We start from the raw sequence: 10,478 nt of genomic DNA, 5'->3' as shown, positions 1-10,478 counted from the left end.
GTTACACAGATCGATAGAACACTGATCGATTAGTGCATTCAACCCCACAACCAGAATCCCGTCAGCTAGCACAAGTCCCATTTCAACAGCATTAAGCTCAGCCAATATTTACTGAGTGCTTTTCTTATTCACCTCTGTGTGCACGGTGACTAGTACACTGTAGATGCTTTTTTTTATTATTTTTTTTAATGAGCAAGTGAGGAATGAACATGGATGGAGGAAGAAAACTGTCCTCAAGAATCTGACAGTCTAGAGTGGACGAGACAAGCACACTAACAACAAATACTGGGTGCAGCTTAGGAGAGACTGAGTACATGAGCCTGGAAGGACCAGTAAAGGCCACATCAGAGAACAAGCATTTGAACTTGGCTTTCAAGATGAGAGGATCTCGGCCAGGAAAGTTAGGAGAGCGACACTAAAAGCAAAGGAAAAGCCTGCACAAAAGGGAGGAGAGCAGGTGTAGGGACCATTGTGCAGCACCCAAGTCCAATTTGTCTGGACTTGTATGGATTTGGGTGGATTTACATAGGACAGTCATTAGAAATGAGGCCAGAGGTAGGCTGGACTCATATCCTAAAGAGCCTTGAATTCCAGGGTGAGGTAAGTATCTTCAGCTGGGCACTCAGCTGGGAGTTACTGAACATTGTTGAGAATAGGCAGGTTTAGAGATGAACCAGTTAGGCTCTCATCAGCTCTTGGGAAAGGGGAACTTGGGAGGCACAAGAAGAATATTACTCAATTTATGGAGAATTCAGGCAGGTATGTTCTGTTTGCATCGACATGTCAACTCTGGCCCCATCTACCTCTGCCATCTCTTTCATTTAGTTCTTGTACCCTTCCCTCATATTCCTCTTTCCTCACCTCCCTCCCTTATCTACCTTTCTTCTCTCCCCAGCTTTTGTTTATATCTACTTTCAAGAACCTTTTAAGAAAGAAAAAGCAAGGCACTGTCACGCAGTTTTTATTTGATCTTCACAACAGCTCAGTGAGGTAGTGGATATCCTTAGTAATCTACTCTGCATTAATTCTTCCTTTCCCCCTTCCTAACAACACTCACGATTTTATGGGGCATGCTCCTTCCCCAGTGCAGCAAGTGCTTCGAGAGAAGCTGACTGCCTAGCAGCAGCACTGAGTCTTCCATGTCCCACCCACACTGACGGGGGGAATTCCGTTTGCCACAGCCACTCAGCACATGGTATTTCGCAGACCACAGGAACTGGTTCAACATTGTACATATTACCAAAATTTAACCCAAATGAGACTCCAGGAGAGGGTTGCTGGGCTTATAGAAAAGATAGTATTCTCACCTTTCTGAGAATGCTACCAAAAGGGGGACGTTCTAGATGTATAATGGAAGTATATCTATATCCAGATGCTCCTTGGGGTTATGTTCCAATAAATTCATCATAAATTGAAAACCTAAGTAGAAGATGAATTTAATATACCTAGCCTACCAAACATCACAGCCTGGCCTCGCCTACCTCAAATGTGCCCGGAACACAACATCCAAAATCCAGTGGCAACACAGTACACTGTAGAGTGTTGGCTCTTTACCCCTGTGATGGCATGCCTGACTGGGTGCTGCGCTCGCCACCGCCGTCCAGCTTCACGAGAGAGTGTCGTACCGCCTATCACTCTCCCGGAAAAAGATCAAAATTCAAAATCAAAGTACAGTTTTTAGTGAATGCATATTGCTTTTGTACCATCATGAAGTCGAAAAATCATAGGTTGAACCATTGCATGTCGGGACCATCTGTATATATTTTATCCTGAGTAGTATTGCTAGCCATCACGTGACTATGAGATGGGACCAGTCTTAGGATGAAACTACCCCCATCAAAGGTGCAGCAGAGAAATAAAAAGAACTGAGCTCTCGATGACATCGTTGTGCCGCCGAGTCAATCACTAAAGTGCTCCCCTTCCTCTGGAATTTCCAGTTATGGGAGGCAATAAGTCCTCACTGCTTAAGCCAGATTAAAGTAGGTTTTCTGTCACCTGCCGCCTAAATACCCTCATACAAGATGTGCTGACTAACCTCTTAGCCACACAGCTAGGTAAGAGGAAAGAAGAACTGAAGAACATCAGCCTCCCCTCATGACCACACTGCTGCCTCCACCACCACCTTATGCCACGCTTAACCGGCACCAAAGTCACCAAAGTCAATTGCCTATGTATTTTATTCCCTCACTCCCATTCCCTGTCGACCTTAACCCTCGCATGACATGTATTTTTCTGATGATCACCCTATTGTCATTGCTGGAATCCTTTGGTTCAATCACCAAAATATATCTATACACTCCAACTCTTCCTTGGTCCCTCCTTTCTCTTGAGGTCTACAGGTCCTTGTGCCTCGCGAAGCAGCTCAGGAGTCATATCCTGGCTGTAGGTTCAGCTAGTTTCCGGCACGCTCACCACTGCCACTCCAGAATATTGTTTTAACTTCATTTTAAAATTCACTTCTTAAAAACACATGTCCCCACCTCCCTTAAAAAAAAGCCACACCACCTCAGTGCCATCATTGCCAAGTTCTGCAGTCATTCCTTCATATTCCTTAGGGACCTTGACTCCTACTTCACAGTCTTCATCTCCTCTGCATTACTCCTCTGCTGTTTTCCTGGGGATATCACCAGCCACCTTCGTATAAACTAATGTCCTAGTCTCCCAGGTCCTTCACATCCTCTGCTCCAAAGGCTGTCTTCTCCGTTCTAGTCACCATGCTCTGGCCGTTCTCTGAACCTAGAATATGCCCTTCCTCCTCCTCCCCAAGTTCTGCATTCTGTTCTGCATTCATTCTGCAGCCACATATTCTGAGATTTCACGTTGTCAATTACCTCCTTTTCCTATCTCTCCACAGAATTGTGGTTTTTGCCTATCAGCGTGTACCCGCTTACAGACCTTCCAATGATCTTACATCTAGTTCAAGCCTGGACCAACTGTCCCTTCACCACCAGACTGTACGTGTTTCTATAGCACCTCCTACTGCCACATCTAACCACTGTACCTGCATTTGTGACCATATGCTCTGCCTTTCTTGCTGTAATGGATGAATGGTTCCCATTCCTTTTGAAAGCTGATTTCTACATTTATCTTCCTATGATGTATATCCCATTCCATTACTGCTTCATTTCTCTGCTTCCCTGTATCACATACTCCCCCAGAGTTGTATGTCTTTAATTTTCCTCCTTCCGTTGTCTCTGGAACTCACCCTAGTCAAACTTATGTCTCCACCTATTTACTGAAATTATACTTGTAAAACCACCAGTCATCCCCACGTGGTCAAATCCAATGTCATCATCCCTTGCTTCCTCTGAGCTCTCAGCAGTGTGTCCCACAACTGATCACTTCCTCTTTCTTGAAATACTAGCTGCACTTGTCTCAGCAACACCACACTCTCCTGGTTTTCCTCCTACCTTATTAGTAGTTAGTTCTTCTCAGTCTCATTTGCTGGTTTCTCCTTTCAAATGCAAAATGTCGGAATACCCTAGAGATCGATTTTTCCATTTTTTTTTTTTTCTACCTACAGTCATTTCCTGGGTAATCTCTATCCAGTACCATGGCTTTATGTACCGATTATCTTCTGATTACTTACAACCTTATATTACCAACCCCTTTGTGGTGCCTAGTCTCCAAAAAATGGCTGCCATCAATTTTTCCCATCCTTGTAGACATATAACACTGTACCAAAAGCTGGAGTCTGTTTCCCCTCCCCCTGCATATGTCCTGGCCTTGTGACGTGACAAATAGCATACAGCAGAAGAGATGCTACATCAGTGTGGACCTATCCTTTAATAGGCTTCTGCTCTTGTCCTTTCTGGCGAAGCCAAGCCACTAGGTAAGACACCTTACTCCCTGTGGCCACCATGCTGCGAGGAAGCCCAAGCTAACCACATGGAGAGGCCATATGGTGGCTCACTGAGGGGCCAGACATGTGAGTGAAGCCACTTTGGCCTTTCCTGCTTAGCCCAGCCCTTCGCTAAATGCAGCCAAATGAGTGACCCCACCTGATGCCACATAGAGCAGAACTGCCCAGGTAAGTGGAATTCCCACAGAATTGTAAGAAATAATAAATTATTGTTTTAAACCTCTAAGTTTTGAGGTAGTTTATTGTGCAGCAAAAGATAACTGAAAAAATAAAAAAATAAAAATAAAACAAAACCTTGATCTCCAAACTCCTATATCCTGTATCAACATGACATCTCCACTCGGAAGTCTAACAGGCATCCATTTCTAACATATCCAAAATCAGACTCTTGATACCTCACCTTCCCAGCATGCTCTTCCCCCGGCATCCCCACAGCATTACAAGGCCATCTGCACAGCTGTAAACATAGGAGTCATTTTAGACTCTTTTCTCACACTCCTCTTCCAATCGAGCAGTTCTAGCCTCAGAATATATCCAGAATCCCATGAATTCTTACCACTTCCGTTGCTATCATTTTGTTCCAAGTTACCATCATTTACCTACTGCAATAGCCTAACTGGTCTTCCTCCTTGTGCATTTGTCTCATGCCCTCCATAATTGAGAATATTCAACACGGCAGCCAGAGTGATACTTGAAAAATGTAAGACCCAGGAAAAGATGCTCAGCATTACTAATCATTAGGGAAATTCAAATCAAAAACCGCAATGAGACCACATCCAGTAGGCGGCTATTATCAAAAAAAGGAAAACAAGTGCTGGTGAGGATGTGGAGAAGTTGGAACCCTCATGCACTATTGGTAGGATCGTAAAATGGTACAGCTACTGTGGAAAACAGTACAGTGGTTTCTCAAAAAATTAAACATAGAATTCTCATTTGATCTAGTAATTCCACTTCTGGGCATATACCCAAAAGAACTGAAAAGCAGGGACTTGAACAGATATTTGTACATCCATATTTATAGCAGCATTATTCACAATAACCAATGGTATAAACAACCCAGTATCCATGGATGAATAAAATGTGAACGGATAAACAATGTGTTCTATACACACAATGGAATACTTTTTCGCCTCAAAAAGGAATAAAATTCTGATATATGCTACAGCATAGATGAACCTTGAAGACATTATGCTAAGTGAAATAAGCCAGACACAAAAGTTCAAGCATTGTATGATTCTACTATATGCGGTACTTAGAGCAGTCAAATTCATAGAGACAGAAAGAATGGTGGTTAGCAGGGGCTGGGGGGCAAGGAATGAGGAGCTATTGTTTAAATGCTACTGAACTGTAATGTTTAAAAATAGTCGAAACAGTTAAGTTTCATGTCATGTATATTTTACCTCAATACATTTTTTAATATAAATAAGATCATGTCATTTTTCTTCTCTGAGTTTCCAGCTCATTAAGAGTAAAAGCCAATATCTTTACAATGGATTACAAATATGGAAAATATTATCAAATGAGTCTCTTTGTTGGAACAAAAAGAATTTAGCTGAAAATAGGCAAAGTAAAGTATTCTTCTCCTCTGAATTGAATGTATTCTTTCTCTTTCCCCCTTAGAGTTATTAAGCTCTTCTATTGAGAGGCTGTTGATCTACTGAAAATGACCAATGACCAAAATGACAATTGGAATCTGAGCCAAAAGTATATGTGCTTCCATCCTGTTTTGTGAAACCAGCAGGTCTGAATAATAATGAATGTCAGTACCTGGGCCAGAGCGAGATCCCTGTTCTGTGTGGCTTTGGTCAGGCAAACCGGCCTGGTCCATCAAACAGAAAATGGTTTGACCTGAGATACTTCCACTATTCCAGGAAGTGATGTTTTTTTTTTGTTTTTGTTTTTGTTTTTGTTTTTGTTTTTTTAGCACCTGCAGTCCACTTTAATGCCAGGCAAAAGTGACTTTGAAGACATAGTCCCCCAGATCCCTCTGGGACCTCAGGGCCTTTGCACTTGTTCTGACGCACTGGCATGCATTTCTTCCTGTTACCCATGGAGCTTACTCCATCAACATCCTCCAGTCTTTACTTAAGTGTCATCATTTCAATGACGCCTTCTCTAACCACTTTATTCAAAATTCCATCACCTTTCCCCTGTACAACCTTGTTTAATTTTTCCCTGTGGCACTTAGCAACTTCTAACATAGAACGTAATTTACTTTCTTATTTTGTTTATTATCTGACTTCTCCCATTAGAACGTAGGTACTTTTATGTGGTTATATTTTCACTAATATATATCCCCAGTGCTTAGGACAGTTCCTGGCACATCATAGCCAGTGTTCAGACATTTTAAGGAATAAATGAAATAAGTCTGACTCCAAAGGGAAAACTGGCATCTCGGTCTTCAACAGTGGACACTCTTCCCAAGTGAAATGCACATATACACATGCACGAAAAACTATGCCTATAATCTTAGGGGGTTCTTAGAATTCCTGAAGCCCAGCCATGGTGCCATGTTAAAACCCTTTGATCAAAAGGATTTTAGCTTCTACTCCTTTGGATGCTTCTCCAATGCGGCCTTTTGGAACTCTTCTTATGCCACAGATGTTATTACCATTGGGAGTCTCCAGGAGATTTTGAGCCTTGCAATGTTGTAGCAAATACAGTGAAGCTGGCAGCCATGCTTCTGTTAAGAAAACAGGAGTGTGTGCCAGCCCCTCATTCTTCATTACTGAGCTATTAATTCAAGTTCTCTTAGGAAAGCATCCAACAGTGAAAATACAGGCTCTGAGCAGCCACAAGCTGGAGCGGAGCCCTCCATCCTGGGTGGTACAGACCTTCATTAGAGAACTGAATTCTCTCGGTTTAGCCACCTCGTGAGTCAAATGTTCACAGATGCAAAGCGGCTCCCTTTGAATGGGAGTGGAACATGGCCTGCAAGGTGACAGCGATCGGACTGTAGGTTCTGTTCAACATTGCTAACTTCTGAAATCGCAGAATCCAAGAGGACTGGCTGCTCCTTAGAGGAGGAATTCATGCACAGCATGCCAGATGAGAACTGAAGAACGAGTAAGATTTTTACAAAAGGAAGGGGTAGTGGCAGGGATGGAGGGAGAGGGCATCCCGGGGAAGAGGATGAGGGAGGAGCCGGCACAATGGTAGAGAGGGAGGGAACGGTATATCAGCACGAGAGAGCAATCCGTGTGGAGGGTTCAGAGTTTATCAGAAAGGCTTTGGAGAGCCATTAAAGGGGAAATGACAGAATAAGGTTTGTATTTAGTGAGATTTTCCCAGGAAGCAGTGGAGGATAAACTGATAGAGGCAAGGACACCACTCCAATTGCTTTTAAGCGATCATAGGGCAAAACGGTATGGGCTAACCAAGCTGGTGGCAGTGAGGAGAATGAGAAGGAAGAGATTCAAAAGTAATTAAAGTAGGAAGAATTATCCAATAATAGAAACTGATTACGGAGGATGAAAAAGGAGCAGGGAGAGAGGGGGGGTGTCCTAGAATAACTGTCAGGTTTCTGGCGTGGGCAACAAGGTGGACACAGGGGCCACTTCCTTAGGAAGAAATATAGGGTAGGGACATGGGGTGGAGGAACCTTTCCCAGCTGTGGTTTTACTAGAGAAGTAAACCCTAATGCCCTAAGGCCTCCACTGTCTGGAATCAATGAACATCTCTCCCCTGCACCTAGCATGGTACCAGTAGTTCTGTTCCTCACTTCGGAAGAAAATAGGCACTTGTGTCATTTTCTGCATCCGATGGTTCAGATAAAGAACCCCAGTGGAGAAAGGTTTAGATAATGCAGGTTTACTTATGCTAAGGACATGGGAGATGGAATTGCCTTGAGGAAGTGTATACAATTGAATCAGGATAAAAGGGTGAGGAGCCTGAGAGAGAGAATCTAGAGATGCAGTGAGAAAACCAAGAGACAGTGTTCTCATGGGAGCCAAGGAGAAGGTAATTTTAAAAAGGAGAGGAGGCTAAAGCTGTTTCCCAAGGTGTGGTTATCATGCCACACCTTGGCACATATTCTTGGGGGATATATGGGCAACGCTTTTTAATAGTTATTTATTTATATCTATTATTACAATACAGCATTTATATTACATAGATAATAGTTATTTTTTGACAGTTACTATTTACCAGCCATTGTTCTTAGTGCTTTATATGTGTTAATATGTTTACTTAATCCTCACCACAACCCTACATGGTAGATATTATTGTTATCGTCCTTTTAAAGATGAAGCAGTTGAAGCACAGAGAGGTCAAGTAACTTGCCCAAGGTAATAGAACTAGTAAGAGGCAGAGCTGGAGTTTGAACCCAAATAGTTTGACTCTAGGAAAACTGCTTTAAAAAAAAGTATTTATTATTTTTTGCTTCAATAAAGTAAAGAAAGAATCAACTTAAAGAGAATAGCAGATAGAGAACAGAAGACGTGGACTCAGCTATCACAAAGATTGCAGAGGAGATAACATGAATGACTGACGCTCGGGAAATAGTGCGTTGGCTGGAGTCACATTAAGAAATCATAAGAAACAAGAGCAATACAATGCCTGATAGCAGATTATCCACAGTCTACCCATGTCCTGAGAATACAAGACAAAAGGGAACAATGGGATCTTACTGCTCCCTGCCTAGGGAGAGGTCACATTGCATCCTTTCCGTTCTGGCCCATTATCTTAGGGACAGACAACAACACACCACAAATACGGTATTAACTATTAACTGTCAAAATGTACATGTTATTGCGGGGGTTAGATTCTTTAATGATGTCCTAGAAGATTCACTGGGTTCTTTAAATTTGGCCAAATTCTTAAGCATTATTACCATAGTTAAGTGCATTAGAAATGTGCTAAATTACTTCCTTGATTGCATTTTGAACATTTCAACAGCTGAGTACGTTGTAAATACTCCAGCAGGAATTTTTATTTCTCATCCTTATTTCTTTGGGATCCCATGAGAAATACAAGAATCTTGTTTATTGCTGAAATATATCTTGTTTAATGTCTCTCATATCTGTCTCTCGTGTGTTACCAGCAAAAACGGTAGTGAAAATTCTCCTAAGCAGAGGAAGAAATAAAACAAGGAAACTGGAAGAAAAGAAAATGTATTAGGAAAGAAGATGGGACACACACCTTCTAGGGCTCCAGGTCTTAATCTGGGAGAAGGCAAGAAAAAGGAGATTGAAATAAGCCAACATGTACTGGTCACAAGAGACATCCCTCAAGCACTGGGAAATGATGTCTTGTCCCCTATGTGCAAGTGGGCACGCACCAGGCCACAGGTGCATTTACCCTCCCTGCATACCTTGCCGGTGCTCACCTTGAGGTCCTTTCCTTCTTTCAAGGTTTTGGTAGCTCATAGTTTCCATAGCAACTTCTCAGGGAGATCTGTCCTCGAGGCCACATGTTGGGCCCCTGGACCTCCTGGCTCGGAATGTCAGTCTTCACAGTCCTTTCAGCACGACTGGATCTCACCTCAATCTGTGTGTTGTCACGACAGCTTTCTTAAGGCTTCTGGACTCAACCCTCAAGGCTTCCACAGATCTACTTTATGCCTTAAAGGGACAGAACAAAAAGTGTTCCCACCTGGTAGGTACAAATGAAATCATCTTCATTGTAAGACGTCAAATTTCAGCAGTTTTTGCCATTACTGCTACAACTCAGCATTCTCACCTGAAAAATCTACCTCAGGTGTAATATGGAGGATCTTATCTGTGTGTGTCGGGGTCAGCACTCTCATCTCTCCTCAGGTCTTTCCTTTCAGCTTGAAGATTCTGTGATTCTATGAGACTGGTGAGGAGGGCCATGGAATCTCTAGTACCGGAGCTTTTTGTGTGTGTTTATTTTTCAATTCTGCCTTATAGAAAATTTCAAACTTATACAAAAGAACAGAGAAGAGAGTAACAAATGCTCACATACACATCTATTTGCTTTAACAATTACCTGCTCGGTACCAATTTGTACATCATCTCCACCTCCACCTCTACCTACTCTACCCCTCTAGATTATTTTGAAGTAAATCCTTAAATATTTTAAAATATATCTCAAAAAGACAACTCTTTTAAAGAACTAGTATATGTTCTTAAATCTGTTTATGTATGTAAAATGTTGCATACATATAAGCATTTTTCTGAAAAAATAGTCTACTGCTTCATCAAATTTTATTTTATTTTATTATTATTATTTTTTAGGCGAGGCAACCCTTGGTTGATTTCACAGATTGCAAGGACCTTGTCGGCTTACAATCCTTTATTTTTTTAAAATTTTTTACACCTACCACACCTGGTCTTCCTAGGTGGTCTCCCATCTAAGTACTAACCAGGCCCGACCCTGCTTAGCTTCCAACCCTGCTTAGCTTCTGAGATCAGACGAGATTGGGCACATTCAGGGTGGTATGGCCGTAGATGCTTCATCAAATTTTAAAACCGGTTCAAGTGTTTACAATTTTAAAAATTGTTGCTCTAAGCAGAAAAGAGAGTCAATTTGCCTGAGGATCAGTAATTGTCAATGAAATATCTCATCTTTTCGCCATTACCACCATTCTACTCATTTGGAAGTATTTTTCAGAAATTTATTTGTTAGAAATGGTTTTAGCTGTTGTATATATAGA

At 41.9% G+C, this 10,478-nt stretch overlaps 1 pseudogene; it reads right to left on the bottom strand.

The window, feature by feature from the left end:
- Positions 1-10,138: 10,138 nt before the first annotated feature.
- On the bottom strand, positions 10,139-10,274 carry LOC120608812 (uncharacterized; annotated as a pseudogene).
- Positions 10,275-10,478: the final 204 nt, after the last annotated feature.

This window comes from Pteropus medius, unplaced genomic scaffold (assembly GCF_902729225.1).
Source record: "Pteropus medius unplaced genomic scaffold, Ma_sr-lr_union100, whole genome shotgun sequence".
In the NCBI taxonomy this organism is placed as follows: Eukaryota; Metazoa; Chordata; class Mammalia; order Chiroptera; family Pteropodidae; genus Pteropus; species Pteropus medius.
Note: the sequence above shows the minus strand (reverse complement) of the source record. Positions and strands in the feature narration are given on the sequence as shown.